This window comes from Kryptolebias marmoratus, linkage group LG1 (genome assembly GCF_001649575.2).
Source record: "Kryptolebias marmoratus isolate JLee-2015 linkage group LG1, ASM164957v2, whole genome shotgun sequence".
NCBI lineage: Eukaryota > Metazoa > Chordata > Actinopteri > Cyprinodontiformes > Rivulidae > Kryptolebias > Kryptolebias marmoratus.
Genome location: NC_051430.1, coordinates 22,672,124 through 22,692,962, shown reverse-complemented (window position 1 = coordinate 22,692,962; position 20,839 = coordinate 22,672,124).

Genomic DNA, 20,839 nt, shown 5'->3' with positions numbered 1-20,839 from the left:
GGCAATCGAATTTTGAACATGTTCAAATAATTTGTGAAACACATTTTCTCTCAAAATAGTCACAGCTTGCTGGTCACTTGGTTGCTAACGTTCAGAATTCAGTAAGACTGCAACAAAAACTTACCTTTTTTTCCGTAATCGTCCTGCAATTTTGAGTTACCACCTCGTCTCAACCAGCTGCAGTCCAGTGAGATACTACCTTTCTGCACTTTGACAAATAAATCTGTTCCTAAATATGTTCATTGTTGGTATGTTCCCAGAATCTTTGTTATATTTACCTAGAAATATCAATATCCTTGTAAGCAAGCTACTTAAATGTGTATTGTTTGTTTTTGTGCTCATTAAGGCAGATTTAAAACAGCATTTTGGTTAGAGAAAAAAATGAATAAATGACACATTTTGTTCATCATAATGCCACAATTTGCACACAGTTAAATGACTTATCAGTTGTGTTTGCTTTAAAAAAGCTGTATCTCGCTACCGAAATTGATTGAATTGGAAAAATCTGATATTTCCAAACAAAATAATGAGCTTAAGAAACTAAAGGTCTCCCAGAGTCGGGGGCACTCTCAAATACTCACCTTGTTTACAATGTATGCATAGTTATTGTTTGACCTTATTACCTTACCTTTATTATTAACATGTTGATCAGTTTAGCTCAAGCATGGATGTGAATGTGAAATACTTTAACAAAATTAAAAAATGAACCCTTACAATTTATGCAAATACTTGCTCTACAGAAATCTTATATTTCTGTGAGTTTTAAAAGATAAGCCTTGCTCAGATAGGGTGGCATGTCTTGAGAGTTAACAGCCTTAAAAAAAGGAAATGTTGTGAATGTAAAAAGATCCCACAGCACATACTAGCTCATTTTACCTTGTAGTTTTAAGCTGTGTCTTTGGTTATCAGTATATTTCATATCAACTGTAATTAATGTTGTCTAACTGCCAACTAAGAGCTCAAAGTAAACAAAAAAACTGCTTCCATTTCCTAAAACAACACATGCCATGATTATCTTGTCCGGGTTTACTTAGTGTCAGAAAATCTTTACTACCTAATCTGAATAAATATGTTAGGAGGAAATACTCCCTGATTAAATTATTATAATGGGATTTTCAGAGGTTCAGAAAAGAGGAAATTTTTAAGAATTAGTCTTGAAGTTTATGTGGTGCAAAATATAAGCTATGGAAACTATCATTTTAGTATTAGGTCCTCCTGAGGTATCAAGTGTCTTGAATCAGAAACGAATTGGAAAAGCAGCAAATACCTAACTGGACTGAGACTCATTGATTTTACCCTGAGAGCACAAAAAAAAGAAAATCCCTTTCCAAGCAGCATGAATCCCAAGACTGTGCACTCACTCCCTTTACCTTGAGGTAATGAATAATTTTTCTGTCATTTGATGAGAGACTTTGTGCCTCACAGCAGTAAAGGACCGAGGTCCACACATAATTTTATGGAACAGAGCAGTGAATTTAAAGAGGATAAAGAGGTCAAACTGAATTTGGGCTAAAAAAAAGGTAAATTTTAGAGAAAAAAAAAGTTATGAATGCAAATCAAAGTCATCTTTTGCTGAAGTTTTATTGGCAAGTTCAGTGGTAAACATTTGATAAAATCTGTGTAAATAAGGTGTTCTTTGGATTGAACAAACACAAACTTGATTGTCAAGAGACTCCAAGGAATTCTATCCTTAAAATGGTTAAAATGCCTTTAATTTTCATGGCATGCTCTTTTAGACCAGTGAAAACAGCTATCTACAATGCCTTTTGGCTGACAGAGACTCAAGCAGATTTTAATCAAACACAAAGTCTTTTTAAAGACAGACACCATTAGGAGGACTCCACCTGCAATGAATCTTCCATCTTCAAGACTCTGCCTGTAAGGCCCCTGATGGGAACCCTTCTACTGGTTGACTATTTCTTTAGCAGGACTTCATGGTTGGTTGAAATCTGTTTGGCTCCCTGAAGAAGGCATGCACGGTCAAAACACAGAGGAGCTTGTTTTTACAGGTCTAGAACAGTGATTCCCAAAGCTGAGGTCAGGACTGCACTGTGGGTCATGAAACAAGTAAGAGGCCTTGGAACGATTTATCAAATCAAATTTTAAGATGATTTTTAACATTTAAAATGCTATAGTAGTTTTTTATGCTGCTTATGCTGTCATCATATCCTTGTTTTTTGTTATTTAGCTGTGTTCATCTTCAACCAGTGAGGATTAGTCTCTGCTGATATTATTTAGTGGGTCAAAACCTATAAAGTTTGGGAGCCACTGATCTAAAAGATTATCTCCACCAAAACATAACAGCATGTTAACCATTTTAAGGACCAAATGCACTGAAGTCTCTTGACATGCATTTAAATATACATTCTTTATAATAGGAACATTATGCATCAAAATGTTTGAAAGAGCCATGAGCACTTAATGAAACGTGTCTGATATCATCTTTTGTCAAACCAATCCAATAAGCTTGTTTTCCCAAAGATGTGGAATTTCTGTTGCTTGTAGATAAAACCAAGTGTCTGAAAACTAAATCAATCAGGAACAGAATGTGTTTGCTTTACCATGTTTAATTCCAGTTTTACTGTATATACTAATTTATCATGCATTTCTATACTAATTCTTTTTCTCACTGGGTTCTTTGTAACATTTAGGAATAAGATCTTGTACTCCTTAGTTTGCCATATTTGCCTTTAGACAAATATTTTTTTACAAAACTGTATAACATATATTGATAATAATAATTTTGAAAATACTGGGTTGATGTTTTGATTCGTACTTTTTGAACAAAACATCCCTTCATTGTCTTTTATTCGGGGAGCTGGTGCCTGTCTCCAGCAGTCTCTGTGTGAGAGGCGGGGGACACACTGGACAGGTGGCAAGTCCATCACAAGGCCAGAGACAAATGAGACAAACAACCATTGCTCTCACTCTCACCTCGGAACATTTTTAGAGTTACCAATGAACCTAACATGTATGTTTTTGGTCTGTGGGAGGAAACAGGAGTAAACCTACGTGTGCACAGGGTGAACATGTAACCTCCACTCAGAAAGGCCCCGGGTCAGGGAACGATCCTGCAACCTTCTTGCTGAGAAGCAACAGCTCTAACCACTGTGCCACCCAAACAGAACATTTATATGTTAAAGATCTGATATTACATTTAAAAAGTAAATTATTTGCGTACATCTCTCATTGGTAGCATCATGTCACTGGTCAACAACGCTTTTATTTTGAAGACATTAGACCATGCCTCCAATCTGATGAACAGAAGCAACCAAATCTCAGCAACTGCTTTATGTTGATGAGTCAATAAACTCTATATAGTAACACATTTTCATTTCTGCTGTGTTTTTGTGTTTTCATTATAAGCCATCATATGAACATTTGGACACAAATTATGGCACATCATGATAAACGATATTAAATGATACATTTTTTTGGTTGAAGGTTTATTTATTTCAGTAATAAGAACTTGGAATTAGCAGAGCTGTAGAATGCTCTGAAGGAAATTAATATATTCATTTAATGTTATTTATTCATCTGTTTATACTCAAATGAACGCTGTCATACACTGATTTATTGCACAGCTCCATCAAACACACACTGTGCATATAAATACTCTGCTATTAAAACTGGAAGAAAATGAAAATCTGGCTTGTTTTTTTATTCACATTGTACAGTTCTCTGTATTAGTTTGCCAGCAGTATCAACAGTTATTGTCATTCATGTGTTTAGATCCATATTTATTTCTACTGACACGAGCGCCCAGTCACCCCACCACCACCACCCACTCATGCCTCTGCGTTACTCTGAAGCTCAATGAAGCTGGGTCCATCCTCCGAGACATCTGCCACCAGCAGTGCATGACCGTGGAGAAATATGCCTAAATCTACGAGGCAGTGCACTCGATGGTTCCCATTGATCTACATTTGCCTGACACTGTGACTGACGGAGCCAGTCAGCCTATCACGGCCCTGGAGACGGACAGACACTCATTTTACAGGTGAGATGAGGTGGGATGAGTCTGATTGATTGGCAGACTGTCATTGAGTCACTGGGGCATCACTAAACCGTCTCTGCACAGCAGGAGAGAGAGATTTTGTTTGTGAATGAATGTGCGCACGGTGACGCTTCTGCGCCGCCGGCGTGCATGTGTGGATGTGTTTGCGAATGTGGGTGGTCAGCCTTACACAGATTACCCGCTGCACCTTGACTGTGGTGACAGCTAAAGAATCGTGCTGTCAGGTTGGCCCGGCCTCCTCCTTCAAGGACTGGCAGAACTGAATATACTATCAGAGAAACATTTTGACAGGATGTTGTTAGAAAAGAATCATATATATTCCAAACATATACATGTTCCCATGAATGTGTGCATCCAGACACCCAAGGTGTTTATCCACTCTGCCTGTGTTAGTAATGTGTCTCAGTAAAACCAGCAGCACATCTTTGAATGTCCTTCCTCCTTTCCTGACCTGTCTCTGTCTCCTGTCCTTTCCTGTCTCTGTCCTGTGGTTCAGTGTTGGATTCAGCAGTGTCATTATTCAAGCACAGCCTGTCAGGACAGATAACAGGTGTTTGTTGGTTAACACTACACAGAGGACTGAATGGAAGGCCAAAATCTGGAATATTTTACATGCGTGATACACTCAAAATTTCAGGCAGCTGGGTAAAACTGGGTTCAAACAACAAAACTGCAAATTTACGGTATTTTAATATTAAAAATTATCGATTATAATTACTTGAGGAAACATAGAAATGTTTAGTCAGCATTTTAATAAACCCACCACAAAAAAGAGCTTTTTTTCCAGCCTTTAACTGACTGCTTCAAAGCTTCACTTTGTAATTGTTGCACTTTATTTTATTTCTTTAGAACCCAGAATTTTTGTATTAAATGATTGTCGGTGGTCGTCAGTGTTTCAGATTTATTATTCCTGGATATCTACTGCCCCCGTGTGGCCAACATCTGTATTTATATGTAGACCAATGTGGTTCTTTAGGCAGAGAACAGCAGATATGTTTAAGTGCTGGACACAAATATAAGCAGTGCTGTGAAGAAAAGTACAACCAATTCTTTGTTCCTGTTGTTGTTTGATATCTTATCTGTTAATGTTTGCAGCAGGCAGCTCCTGTCTCCACTGGTGAAAAGTAACTTCTGACGTTTACCTGGTCTTGAAGTCAGGACTAAAATGCAAATGAAAGCAGAAGGAGAAAAAAATATATGTACTAAAATTAAAAACAACAAAAAAGCTGGAAATAAGAAGTAAAACTAACCAAAATACAAAGTATATAAAAGAACAAGATCTGATTAGAACACAGAAATGTAACTAAACACATAAACCATAACGCACAATAAACACTAAACGAATAGGCCTTGTTAAATCTAAGCACATTATCACTTAAGAGTTCTACATACAACTTTGCAAGCAATGTTTGTCACATAAAATGTTATGTATTTCACAAAAAAACAAAATAATTTAGAAAAAAGCACCATAAAAACAGAACTACATTTTGGGATATTACATTTTTTACCTGCCTACTGTTGTACACTTGTAACATTAAAAAGTCATGGATTACCCTAGGTAGGCACCAGCTCCCCACGACCTGCAAAGGAAAAGCAATTAAAGAAAATGGATGGATGGATGGATGGATGGATGGATGGATGGATGGATGGATGGATGGATGGATGGATGGATGGATGGATGGATGGATGGATGGATGGATGGATGGATGGATGGATGGATGGATGGATGGATGGATGGATGGATGGATGGATGGATGGATTACCCTGGAATCTGTAGAACCTATGAATAAACAAACATTCAAATCCAGTTGTAATTCAGCGATACACACTTATATATACAGGTTATTTGATGGAAACACAATTAAATGATTTGAAAGAAATCTCACAAATTTTGTCAAATGACTTTCAAACTGTACAAGAGCTGTAAGGTAAAAGTCTTATAATGACTTTATTTTACAACACCAACAACACAACACCAACACCAATTTGATAAATATATTCCAATAGTAGCGAAACAGAGCATTTTTTTGCATTTTCTTCTGAATGAAACCCCTGACTCTGTCTAAGGACACTTAAAGATGCTCCGCGGAATTGCAGGACAGCCCGTATCGATAAAAAGCCTCAGTGTAGCTGTATGTGGTGCATGAAGTGGTGTCTGTTTGCAGTGACTCTCACTGGGTGGTCTAGTTTAGCGTTGAGGTTTTGGTGGGAGAGGAAGCATTTACTGTCTGTGTGGTTTGTCTTATTGATGTGCTGTTGACATTTACTGTGAGGACATTCACACTTCACTGGAACTTGTTTTTGCAAAGCACCTGTTGCTGACACTGACAAAAAAAAGTGCTCTTTTCAGCAAACAACATTAAAACTAACAAAAATGTTAAATCCTCCTCTTTTTTTCCCCCTACTTTTTAGTCAGACATTAGTAAATACAAAAATGGCTATAGTTCAGTCAATTTTAAAGATGTTGAGCCAAATTTGTGTGATCGTATCTATGGGGCATCTCCAACACATAATCCAAGCACTCATCAGTGGATAAGATTTTTGCCTAAAACTTTAGCATTTATTGTTGGTGTCTTCTAGCAAAATATCTCATGAAACACTGGGTAGATTAAAACTTTCAGAAAGTTATCACTGAATGGACATCTACAGCTCATTGACGCTGGAAGTCATTCTAATTCAAGGTGGTGAGCGTAAGATCTTGTGTAGGATCTCTGATTATGCTTTTATTCAGAGTTTTACAAAAAAATGTCTTAACAATCATAATCTTCAGTGGTGGGCCGTCAGGGCCAGCAAGGTCTTCTCTGCTGGCCTAACATAACCAAGAATCCTCATAATTATGATAAAGGTTCATTTAATTTTTAATTTACTTTCCCTAGATATCTAAAAGTATTCATATTCTCTTCGTGTCATATTATGCTCCTTCCAATGCTGTTGTTTTTAGGTTAGAGTTTTTCAGAATCAGAATTCAGCAATCATATGTTGCCAGAGGCTGTATGAAATCTGCCCGGACCTTCAGAATCAACAATGCGGGCGTCTGTGCGCTGTAACTCAACGGGCAAATACCGTTGATAGACAGTTGCGATAGCCAATCAGATCACGAGTTGTGTTAGTAAGACCCTCTAGCTGGCCTCACGTTGAACGTGACATTTACGCGTCCTGTGATTGTACATGGGTACTTCCGAGTCTGAACCGCGGCAGTGCTACGAAGATCAACAGAGTCACACCCGGACTGTTACCGGTTAAAAACTTTTTTAACCCACAATGGCCGAAGGAGAGCAACACGTTGATTTGGTTGTTGATTTACTGGCAAGGCTGTTTTCAAGACGAACATTTCAAGATAAGCTGGATCTCGTTGGAGGAGGATGGCCGAGCTAGCTAACCTGCTCCAGAATGGATTTTGTGTTGAAATAAGTGTTTTGGGGGACACAGCCGTTTTGGTGAGTGCAAACATTTTATTTATTTTATTCTTTTTTTTTTTTTAGTTGTGACAGTAGCATACCAGATATGTTTTAATTGCTGATACGGGTTTGTTTATTTTTAAAATGTGCCGGATAATAGCCCATTTTGTTCACAACTGAGGTGATGCAATGCCAAGTAGTGCTTAAGTGTGTTTCTAACTACTCTCCAGTCCTGGTGTCATAAATGCTGGCATAATGAAAGGTATTTATTGACTAATTTGGATATCACTGAAGGCCTAAGTATGAAATGCACCACCCGCCACTGATAATCTTAGTCAAAAATTCTGGCATGAAAGACAGCAGGCAATATGCATTCCTTCAAGGAGTGCTAGGCCTTTATTCTGCTTTTGTTTCTTTTTGCAGTGATAAATGAAGGGGGATATAGAAGTCAACCTTGGACATATAATAATTGTATAAAGAGGAAAACAGGCCAAATAATACAACAGCACATTTGCTGAGTTGTCTACTGACATATTCTGCCAGCACATAAATATTTTTGTCTGGTGTTATTTTTTTTGTCAGACCAGCCGTCATGCATTTCGATGGTTTTGGAAGCCAAGCTGTTTTACCAAGAGCACGAGCCCCCAGATGAGCTTCCCACCTTGGCTTTGGCAGACAGCCTTTCCTGTGAACTCCCCGTGATAATAACTTCAGCAGAAAGAGATGATTTTTCAACATAATAAATAGACGTCAAACAGAGGGGGGAAAAGAATTTAAAAAATAACAGAGTAAAAGAGGAAAATATGTGAGAAAACTTAGCAACTTTGCAAAAAAAAAAAAGAATCCTACTGACACAAGGGAAATTTAAAACGGATTTAATTTGTTTTGACAAGAGAAATCAATGTTGTACTAATTAGCAAAAGCTGTAAAAATGTAGCACCAGTAGATGGTAGCAATGCACAACTGAGCCTCTGTTTTTGTGGATAAGATGAAGTCCTTTATAATTAAATTATAGCTCTGAGATGACGAGACAAATTAAGTCTTTACCCATATATTTTTTTTCTAATTTGCAATATTGGTAAACAGAAAAACTTGACCTTTAGGTGAATTTTTTATAAAAAAGCCAGTGTCATTTTAACTTGCCTTTACCCCTTCGTACACAGTAAAAAATATCAATATATTATACACTTACATGGGCTTTTCGTACGTTTCTATAGACTGCCACTGACCAAAAATATTTCCAACTATTAATTTTGGTCAAAATGTTCCCCCATAATAACAGTCGTCTGTCTGTTCTCTGAATATAGATGAAAAACTCAGAGGGGAAAAACAATGATTCACAGCGACAATGTCCACCCTTAGAACAGTCTGCCGAAGTGTTTTCCATTCCAAAAATTGAAACGACATCACCCATCTTTCAAGAGAATACAGCCTCAAATTAGGTTTAAATGCAGATCAGCAGTTTTAAACCACACTATATTCTATTTATGTTATCCCAAACTAAAATTGAGATAAGTGTAAAACAAATGTTAAGACATTTTAAAGGGCATATAATAGGATTTTTACTTTTAAATTATGTAGAGGTCACAGTTCATAGTAGTAGTAGTAATTATTTCCATGCCAGAAATTGTGAAATATGTTTTAAAAAAAAAGAAAGTGTGAAACAAAAAAGGGCGACTCAAACAAAGCACCCAAGCATGCAGACAAAAGTAGCAGAAGAGTGATGATGTGAGTACAGGGAGTGCAGGGTCCTTGAACTCTGCACGAATGCAGCACCGGCAGAACACAATGGCCGTCAAAGAAGAAAGCAGTGAAGCAAAAAAAAAAAAAATATATATATAAAAACAGCAGCAAGTGTTGTAGTTGACAGTATGTCATAGAGTCCTGTTGGAGGACCTAAATGCAGGCACTCTGGAGGCAGGTAGATGAATCTCAAGGCAACAACACATGTACGAACTGTAAACTGTGAACAGTGACGAGCAACAGAAAATCAACTGCATGGAGCGAGGGAAGTAATTGCAAATACTCTGCTGATGAGCTGAAAACAAACAGAAACCTGGTGTGACATGAGTCAGGAAGTAAACCCCCAAACAAAAACAAAATAAAGACCTTGAAGGAATTCAAGTCACCCGCTGCCTTTCAGAGTTTTAGACTAACATCATCTTATGAGGAGAAAGGATGGCATTGTAGGTGTTTCTGTAAAGGTTTATATGAAGATCCTATGTAGTGGAGTAGCACTTAGAGCAGGGGTGTCAAACTCCTGGCCTCGAGGGCCACTGTCCTGGGAGTTTTAGGTTTATCTGCTCCAACACACCTGATTCAAATGGTTTAATTACCTCCTCACTAAATTATCGAGTTCTCCAGGAGCATGGCAACAAGTCATCCATTTAAACCAGGTGTTTTAAAGCAACGCATCTAAAACATGCAGGAGAGCGGCCCCCGAGGAATGGTTTGACACCCCTGACTTAGAGTATGTATTGTATGAAAGACACTCGGCTAAAATCACACTATATCATAGCAAAATGTGTGTAAAATTGACTAAATGAAAGCCATTTCTGTGTATTCTAACCATATTAGGTTGTGATGGTAATCTTGAATTGACTCTAAAAGGTAATCAGTTATTAATGTACATCTAATATTTCCTGACAGTTTCAATAAAATCTGTTCAGTTGTTCATGAGTTAATTTGTTAACAGGCAGAGGTGACTCCAAATCGGTAATGGCAAATTGCTGAAAATATGTGTTGGAGATCAGTTCCGTCTACTACCACACCAATGTTTCTGCCAATGTCTGTAAACTTAACTAAGTTACAGCCATTTCTGTGTTTATAGGGTCATCTGGCTGTGTCAGTCCTCTTGAATCCATTGACTCCCCCCAAAATAAACTGTTGTAGATGTACATCCAATGATTACTTTCTGCAAGTTTCATTAAAATGTTCTGCTAACAAACACGTGCGCGCACACAGACACAGGCAAAAACATCATCAGCCACCTTTGCCTTGACAAAACAATCATCAAAGGTGCAGAACAGAATTAAATACCTAAAACTTCAAATAACAACACAAAAAGCAAGATAAACTTGAACAGAAGCAGAGATAGATACCATACATTATGACAAAACGGCTTAAAAAGAATGAAAACTGACATGAAAATGACACAAATTTGTGTTTTAAGTGAATTAGAAGATCAGACAAAAGCACAACTATGTAAATATGGATACTCTTTGTTTCAGTTTGAATAAGAAAAAAAATATACAGTGATTTAAAATACATTTTACAGCCCAATACATTGTTTGAATTACTCATTATTAGCTTTGCTACCAGCAGTGTTTCATTTCATCCAAACAACTACTCCCGGTCTGTTGTTCTGTTTGTTCTTTTAGGGATAAGAATAAAGGAAAACCTTGCTGAATCAGAGGAAAGTGCATTGCTTTGTGTGGGCATCAGATTCCTACACATGACGTTTGAGGGGAAATAACCACAAAGCTTTCATATGACTAGAAAGCACACTGCCCTCAAGTAAACAATAAACAATGACAGTATCTGGGCTCTCAGATCTATTGAGAGTGTGAATTTCTTAGTTTGATAAATATATTGCTTACATAATGCAGTAATGAAACTTGTGTATTTCTTCCCGCCGGAGCAGCTTATCAGCAGAGCCTCTGTTTCCTGATAAAAGCCACACTCGTTTCCAATAATTCAAAGGGGAGGAGGGAGAGCAGGAAACATCGGCTGATGCGGAGGAAGATGCTTTTCTCTTCAACAATTGGCTGCTTGAAAGTTGGCGGCCTGCCATGAATCAACACTTAATGATCTGGAGGATTCTGGGAAAGTGTGAGATGACAGCGGCACGGCTGAAACACTCCTCAGTTTTGATGCGGCTGTCTTTACTAGAACTCCTCTCCGGGCTGCATTACAACAAAACGCAAATTCATGTTTCCGGGAAGAGAGCTGAGTAAATCACTTCTGGCTGCAACCAGACCAGTTTCCCCCCCCCATCTACAGCAGTTCTTCATTCAGTTTGAACGTTTTGAGTCCATTTGTTCTAAAGTTATTTAGCTGTAACAGGGCTGACATTCTTGCTTGAAGCCACAGACGTTCAGGAATGAACATTTGTTCCTGTAAATCTCTGTGTGTTGATCCTCGTCACAGCTGACCAGGCCAAGTGTGATGCTGCAGCTGAATGTTTTGAGTGTGGTCCCCATGAGAGCTGGTGCAGCTTTCCTCTTTGACCAGCAGAGGTCAGCAAATGCTTGTTGAAAGAATGCACGACTCCAAGGCCCAGTGCTCTCTGTCTATGTCTGAAACCGAACTGTTGCTCGGAATCATACAATACTCACTCATTTTTTTGCTTTTGCTCTGAAATGCAAAAAAGACACCAACTGGAAAGTGACGTTTGCGTCATTGTTAGTTTGAATTTCAGTCACATATATATATATTTTTTTTTTTCTGATAAATGCCAACATAGATGTAAGTTAACCATCACATAATCAGAACATCTTTAAAAAGGTTAAATCTTACAGAACAACCCCCCACCCACCCACCCACCCACAAAAAAACTATCATTTCTTGAAGAAAAACATGACACACAACAGCTTTTATGGCAGGGTTTAAAATTAGGAGTAACAGCCATTTTCATCAAACCTTGAAAGTTAAATTTTGCAAAAATGTCACGCAATATTGCGATATCTTGCACGATCTGTGAGCGCTTGGAGTATGTTTTGTGACCATCAGCTACTACCACACCAAATTTCTGTGTAACATCTGTGAAATTCACAGAGGTGTAGCCATTTTTCTGTAGGTTAATGCCAATCAGCAGTGGCAGTCGTCTTGAATTGGATTGACAGAGGTAAATCCAGCTTTAAAGCAGATCTTGCGTTATCAGGTATTAGTCTCAGCTACTAGGATGTCACATATTAGTTGACTGAGATACAGCCATTTTTGTGTCTGCTAAGATTGCTTTGCTGTGGCAGCCATCTTGGGTTGGGTTGAGTCCAAAGGTTAATCAGTGATTACTTTCAGAAAGCTTCATTCAAATCTATTCAGGGATTCATGAGATATTTTGCTAACAGTACAGACACACACACTCACACCTGGTACTGGTTAATTTGTTAATTTAAGTACAAGTAGTTGGAATAAACTAAAGGCAGAGTTGAAACTTGCCATTGATAAAAATGACTTGCGCAAACTTTAAAGTGACAATTTCAAGAGTAATAGAAACTACCAGCAGACAGGCTCAAGGCGCTTCCAGATGGAGGCTGAAGTGTTACAAAAGAAATGGTGCAACCGAATTTTACTGGAAGTTAGAAATAATCATGTCAAAGGTAAAAGTTTAAAAACAGAAAGTCCACCAGTGACTATAGATCCACTTCTAATGGATTTTCTGTATCACCTTCGAAGTTCTCCAAAAGTTCAAAACACTATTCTGGCTAAAAATAGCCACACCTTTTTCTGTGGATGTTTATCTGAAGGTGATACAAATAGCTCCTGCTAGGATACAAACATCATCCATTCCAGCCTGCTGAAGTGTCAATTACACGACTGACAACATGTTGTGTCATGTCTCAAATATATATTTTTCCACTACTTGTCAACAACATTTACATCTTATCTGCTTTGATTGAATTCTGTGCAGCACATGATCTGACCAGAAGACAGAGTTGTCTTGTCACATGTCGCCTCCTGACCGTGAAGGATGAGGGAGGGAGCATGAGGTGCCGTTCGAGTTTAATCTCTAACTTCGTTATTTCGAGATGGAGCCCTTCTGCATTGTGGCGAGGGTCATGCGGCGCTGGCATGCGTCGCATTGTAGCTCCGGAGCCAGCTACGGCATGCCTTCCTGTGACATCGCTCGGCGCTTTCTCTTCTATGTTTGGTCCTGCTGACCTTAGTCTCGTGAAACCAAATAAGGTTGAGTGAAAATAAAATTAAACCAAATAATTAGACCTGGAACTATCTATAGATATCTATAGAAGCATGAGTAATAGAGCTTGTGATTTCTTACATAATAACTCGTGATCTCTTTGTGGTCCCATTGACATATAGCACATAATCTCCTAAAGGGCAGCCTCTTATGCAAAACTGGAGAGAGTCATCTCTTCCTCTAACCTGCACTGTTTTCCCGTTCCCTGCTTTTTCCACTGATTTACATAATCTGCCTTAAACCTTTGACACCAGCAGACTATTATGCAACTCCTCTATCTGAAACAAAGACACCTGATTTTATTCAACTGAAGGCTGTGTGCAGCCTGCAGGTAAAATTGGCATGATGCTCATGTATTTCCTCCTACCTGAAACACCGGTAACAGTAACCAAGTGACTGAAATCTAATTCTGTTCAGTGTTATATATGAAGGAGATAGTTTAGAACTTTTGAAGTGGGGCTCTGTGGAAAGGTTATGAACATTTATATCTTTCCTGACGTGGCTAACTATTTGAACAAGTTCAGTTTGAAGAAAAAAGTAGTTATTTCTGTCCAAATTTATAAGATAAAGGCTAGTCCAAAGGCGGGCAAAACCAAAATAGATTTTGAACTATCTGCAACAAGTAGGATATTGTTTATGACCTTTCTGTAGAACCTCACTTTAAAAAATCTGAACTTATCTGCTTGAAAGGATCTGAACACCTGCTTTAAGCATGATGTTAAACGATGTGATTGTTTCAACTGTGTGCAGAATGTGCTTACATTCCTTGAATTTGCTGCTGAAACAAGCTGTTCTGTGTACAGAATGTGGCCTTACAATAAGAACAAGCTTAAGTTCACAAGCCCTCTATTACTGTATTGACTAAGCTGTGTTTATCTCATAACAGTTACTTGGAAAAGAGACAGGCCTTGTGAATATTCTGGGTTTGACTTTTATCACCGATGACCTTTTTGTACAACTTGATGCCCCTTTACAGTAAAACGCCACTCCATTATCTGGATGCCATTTAACTGTAGAATTCTGATCATATATTCTTTTGCCCTTATATCCCATCAAAGTATATGTGGTGCACCCAATCACTGTGGCATGGTTTTCAAAAAAGCTCCATGTCATTTACCAACTTTCACCTCCCCCTCAAAGAGAGTGGGCGGTGTTTACTGACTCAGAGATGACACTGGTGGGCTTTCATTTTTATTTGTTGTTTACTTGCATATGACTTACTTCTTAATCTGTGGTGACAGAAAGGAATCCCCAAACACTGATACACGTATGCACAGCAATTACTAAAAAACATTCTGAGTATTCAGGCTTTGTGATATTCAGTTTCTATCTATGCGGTGCAAAGACAGCACAGGTGGAGTCGTTTAAACAGAGACTGTGAGGTAAGCAAAGTTGGAGGGAGCAGACGAGGCAAATAAAGGAACAAAGAAAAGAGTGCAGGACATTCTGACCCAGAGAGAGGAGAATGGAACACGAGGCTAGAGTAACAACGAGTGTCTCATTTGGCCCCCAGTAAATGTGCTTTAAGCCAACATTGTCAAATAATTGTAGGAATACAAGCAGGTTCACTCAAACATGCATGCACACCTTTGAATTTCACTGCAAAAACAAGCACACGCAAGGGTGTTGCATGCACATGCACGTAAACCCACACATATTCAGGCTGCTAATGATGTTCTCTATAGAAAGCAGGGAAGGAGATCGATAGCTATTAGAAAGAGCTCTGAGGTTGTATTACTCCAGCTTCTTTCCAACATGCACAGGCAAAGGCTGGTTTCAGTAAAAGTGCACTGTCATTTACTTCCAATCCTTGCTGATATTGTAACAACTTAATGTTACCAGCAACACATTTCCTATTCCACTAATTCTACCACAACACATCAGTTTCAAATAACTAAGTAATTACGGGAATGACTTAATGCTATATTTAGCCAAAAGAAGCGCAATATTGCTCGAAAACATTTTGACAGCAAAAGCAATAAAGGATATTATTGAACTGATAGAATATTTCACACAATCTGGAACAGACAGCTACAGCTTTCCTGTGCAGGAAGAAGATACAACTTGTTCCTGTGACCCCCACATGCCTGACTTTAATAACTGATTTACAGAAGAGCACTCTTAAAATAGCCTCGTGGAACAAGCTGTCTCAACAAGACATGTGCCTGAAACGTATGTTTAATAACGACTTTATTAAGGTGCTCCCCATGCAGCTTCAGCAAAAGGCATAATCAATTTATTTTCAAGTCAGGGAACATTAGAGTGTTGCAAGGTGGGTTACTAATTTAAACACTTTGTGCACTTTTTACACTTTTGTTTTACATGTTTCACAGTCTAACCTAAAAGAAGACATTTTGTTTTTTTTGACAAGCTCACACAGTTTTCTAAAGCCTCAGTGAAATATCTGTGACATGCTGTGGTCAAAATATCACAAGGCATTTGCACGGCAGCTGCCTTTTTACTCCTATTGAACAGCATTCTGCAGAGCAGACTGTTTTAGGGGGTGGAGTGGGGAGGTAGTGGTGGAGGGATGAGTAGTTACTCACTCTGCTTGCTACTCCTCCGCTCGCTTTCTGGAGCTTGTGCTGACAATCTCTTATTCTGATTTACTATTAAAAAAAATGATCAAGAATAAAACCCTGCAAGAATCTGCCAAACAGAACCCAGCTGTCTCTGACACAGCTTTGCAGGCAAGGTTGGAACCTTGAACAAACAAGAGGGTTCCCAAAGAGGTTCAGCCCTTTTTTTTCAGTCCGTCTGTGTGGAATTGTTATTATTAGCTATTAAGATCTTACCTACAGGAGACAGCCCAATGTCATTTTAAAGAATCAAAAGGATAAGTTGTCCTGAGGTAGTCAAACTAACAGTGGGCCAGACTAGAACTAGTTCTGCTGTCCTCATAAAACCTCAGTCTGAAAAATTTAATTTTGGTTTATGCACACACTATTAAAAGCCCTTTATATCATCATTGCTTTTGCATAAGATGGTTATTTAGACAGGATTTTATTGTTATTTACACTGAATATCATGTTGACCTGCAGTCCATTACCTGAAACACATGTTGCAAAACGTTAAACATGACTAAGCAGAGTGGCTATCTGATGGACAGGTTAGACTAAATAAAGGCCAGTTAAACAGCGTTTGCTTGAACTTTAATAACTGTTTCATTTATTTTTACACCACATGTAACAGTTTGTACAACATACCTGCAATAAAAAGAATTTTAACATACTCCTTGTTGACACAGCTTCAGATTGTCCACATTAAAAACAAACTGACCTGCTCTGGTATATTAAATTAACAATGAGACCTTGTAATTGTAATGGTCCTTGTAGCTTTTCTGAAAGTAACAGGAAAAATGTGAAGGCACTGCACATCATTCTCATACCTTAGCTAATAGTGCTAACTTCAAATAAACAACTGAAATAAAATAAAATATCTAATAACTGAAATGATTTACAAATACTCATCTGAAGTCCAACAGTGGATTGTCAGAACTGATCCTATAAATACGTTAAATTGTCAAACAGTCTTCTGTAAAGTGATTGTTGTGCTCTTCTTTGCAACCTCACGCATTACGCTTAAATAGATAAAGTGTATCTACTGTTAGTCTACATCTTTGGACACTTGGTGCAAAGATGTGTTTTACAAAAAATACAAAAGAAGTATTTTACATTATTCCTGCCACAAAAAAGAAAGAAAAATGCTTAAATATTCCTGTACTGCAAAAGTACCTGTGTGTAAGTAGAAGCTGAAGGGTCTTGCAGTTGTGTTAATCAATTTTTAGATATGCCCTGCGGTGTTAAAGCTATTATGAATGTCTGGTGTGCAAAAATGTTAATGTCTGAAGCACTCACTTCAGACTTATTGCTCACATGCTTCACCCATACCCCACCAGTAAAATGTCTGATGAATCAGATGGGGCAATGTGTAATTGTAACAGCAAATATCCAGGATCATTTACTGAGAGTGAGCGATTGTGCATCTTGTTAGGAGTTACAGGCACATTTCTGCTGACCTATTTGTTGCTTTCTGCTTACTCCTCAAAAAGGTGTACCCATATCAACACAAAAACAGTCCTTAGGGAATATTAACTACCATTCTCAGTGTGCTACAAAGAAAATAAACATACGTGCTGTGTCGTGTGATGCATTATAAAAGCTTTAGCAAGAAGATTCCATGCAGTGTAACTTTGTTTCTAAAACAAATCAGACATAAAGAGAGAGAGAGTGATTGTCTACTTTAAGAATATTTCTATTTAAATCAAACATTTGATGATCAGTAAAATCATAGCTGTCTGCAATCAAAACTAGTCAGTCCACTGCGAGTATTAGCCGACAAAAGGCCTTCAGCTTATTGTTTAGGAGGCACATGTTGGACTGTCAGTCTGAGGTGGAAGGTCAACAAGAAGCAGTGTGAGAGGTTATCAGGTCAAAGGTAGGTCTCTGTATTGTTACTGCGTGGTCCCCTGGGCTGTGTGAGATGCTGAGGACAGCTGTCCTGCCTCATAAAGAGACATTATTGCTTCTATGGCTCAGTGCAGTTTGGATTTGTTCTCTGTAAGTAGCTGGGTAACAGCTAATCAGACTGCTGTCTGCCTGTAATCTATAAGAATCTCACAGATTAAATATCAAATTTACTGTAAAATGCACAAAGCCACTTTGTCTTGATGACCAATTATTTTCTGCATGAAGCATTGTAGTGTATTGTGTACGGCGAAGCAGTTAAAAGGGTGTTGCTCTCTCCGGTGCAGCTGTTGTGTCTCCCTGAGGGCGGGAGAAGAAAAAGGGACAGAAAAGAAGATGACAGCCTTTTACTCTCTGTATCGTGCCGCTGCTGCTCCTCTCTTTCACTACCCACTCCTCAGGTTTCACAGCCCACTCGACTGAATCACACTATCGCCCATGAAACACACACACAAGAGCACATTTGCACGCAAACACACACACACACACACACACTTGGTCATACCCTCAGGAATGACTCACAGTTACCCCCCTTGTTTCCCCCCGGGAGCAGTGACTCAGGGTGAGAGAAGAGGGAAAAAAAAGAAGAAGAAAAGGACAGAACAACAGAGGAGTGAAGCGAAAAGCGGAGTGCTGTAACGATGAGCAGTTTGGCCTTGGGTGCTTTGAGGAGGCAGCAGACGCTCTGTGCAACAGAACTTCTGCTGAACATGAGCTTCATGATGCACAATGCCCTTCTTAGTCACCACAGCAACTGCTCCGTGGTGCTCAGGAGAAAGACATTTACAGCGAGAGACATCCATCATTGTTTCAGCACGCTTCGCTCCCTTGATGTGCCTCCTATTGTTAGTTGTAAATATTTTAAGATGCCTCCCAAACAACTCATTTATTCATTTACATGGCTAGAAATCGCACAGTGCATGATATGCAACACATGTGCATCACTTCAAATTAATCTTTATCTCTAATGCTTGAAAATGCCTTCCCATAAAGGTTCTGTACCAAAGAACTGTGACATATAATAGGCCTTTAGCAAAATGCTTCTGCGTTTCAAACAAACCAGAAGGAGCCCTGAAATTGGAACTCTGCATCCTACACAAATATTTTAACATTTTGTTTGTTTCTGTTGTACAAGGTGGTTCATGGTGCAACATGTTCAGTAGGTTTTGAAAGCCTGTATATTGTTAAATGCTCTACAATGAAATTGTATGCTCAAGCATTACTGATCATTTTACTTCCATGCATGCAGGTGACCACATACCATTAATCACTGGAAAAACTGGTCTCAGTGAAGCAAAAGCAGCAGCAGAATTCCAGACCTAAATGTTGTGCGACTTCATGCTAACAGGCTTCCGTACCACTGATAAAAGTTAGCAAAATTTCAATCTGAGCAAGAGTTACTTCCCAGCTCTTGATATATTTATATCTTTTTGTTAATGCACAGTCAAAAGGTCAACCTTTTAAAGCTTTTCTCGCCTCTGAAAAGGATCTCTATATTTCTGTCTATCCCTGTGTCATTCATGCATTTTACAGTGATTATCACAGATTTGCTCATTTGTCAGGAATGCGATTGGCACGGTTTGGAGCTTTTACTATGACCTTTTCAGACAGAACAGGGGTGTGAGTCAGAGTAGGTGAAGTGTAGCATCTTAAAGCGCGGCCAGACCACACAGCTCAGCGTTGTGAGAGAGGGAGAGAACCTCGCAGAACTGAGGCGGATGAGTCACGGCTCTTTCTCTTTGGGATGCTTTCAAGTCTTGTCTGTGCGGGTGGTAGGTAGGTGTGCATATGTGGGCTTGCCGTTATGTGGGGTGGCATGTGGCGAGCCTTTTGGTGTGAGGATCTGCACCAGTCAATTTCATCTGAAGCTGCAAAACACTTTTCCACAAAATGAAAAGAAAAGTTATCACTTGTTGAATGATTGTTTGGTTGTGGAAATGTCCTAGTTTGTTTGACATGTATAATGTGAAAGGTTATCACAGAAAATAAAAGAAAACAATATCAACAGCAGTGCCCATGATGTTTTTACTGTGAAAACAATGCAGCGCAAAGTGGAGTTTCCTTCAGCGGAGGAATCCCCCCCCCCCCCAGAGCTGTGACCTGGTTTGTGTCTCTCTCACACATTTTGCACACCTACACCCACATGTACAGTACAGCATACAGTGCAACTGTTTACACTTAGCGCTGCATGGAGTGTGATAAATCCATTTAGTTGTCCTAAATAGACACTTTTTTGCTTAGGTTGTAAAAAAAAAAAAACAGCTGCAAGCAGTGAAACTTCATTAACTTTGTCAGTACAAAGATGACATAAAAGACTGTTTTCAAAAGGTTTGCCGAACAAAAGGTGTTAAGAGAGACTAGGACGGAATTCAGAGCCACGTTCAGACGTTTTAGGCTAAATTCATTTTCTTAACATACATTTTTGCTTTGTTTTGGCAAAGTTTCTGTTTGAATGTTCAAAAGAACATTCTAGCCAAATGTTTGCCTTATTCATAGGTGGAAGTGATGCAGTGATGAAGATGTGACAGCTCTGATCAACAAGTTTATTAATTTTGGTAAAAATTAAACTAATCTAGTGAATGGGGGCATGGTTTTTACTGTAACTATTATTTCTTTGTTTTTATGTCTTTTTTTATGTCTTTGTTTTATGTCTGCATAATTAAAAAATAAATAGAAAGGGTTCAAAGCAAAAGTTCAGATCTTAATAACAGCTTAATATGATGACAAGGTGCCCAACTACATTGTTCACAATAATCATTCTCCTTCCTTTTCTTTCCTTTCTTCTCCTTTCCTTCCTCTCTTTCTTTCCTTGCCTGTATGTAAAAATGAAAAGTTTAAATTTTACAACAACATTCTTTGGAGATTAGACCACTTTTTAGTCAAATAACTTCAAAGTTACCAAATTAAAACTGTCAAAGCATGTCTTTATTATTACTATAGAAAATAAAATTTCCCAATTTTTGATCCTGAAACTTTAGAGTTTTCAGTTTACTAGGTCATCTTGATCTAGTATCCATCAGTTGTGTAGATTTCTATG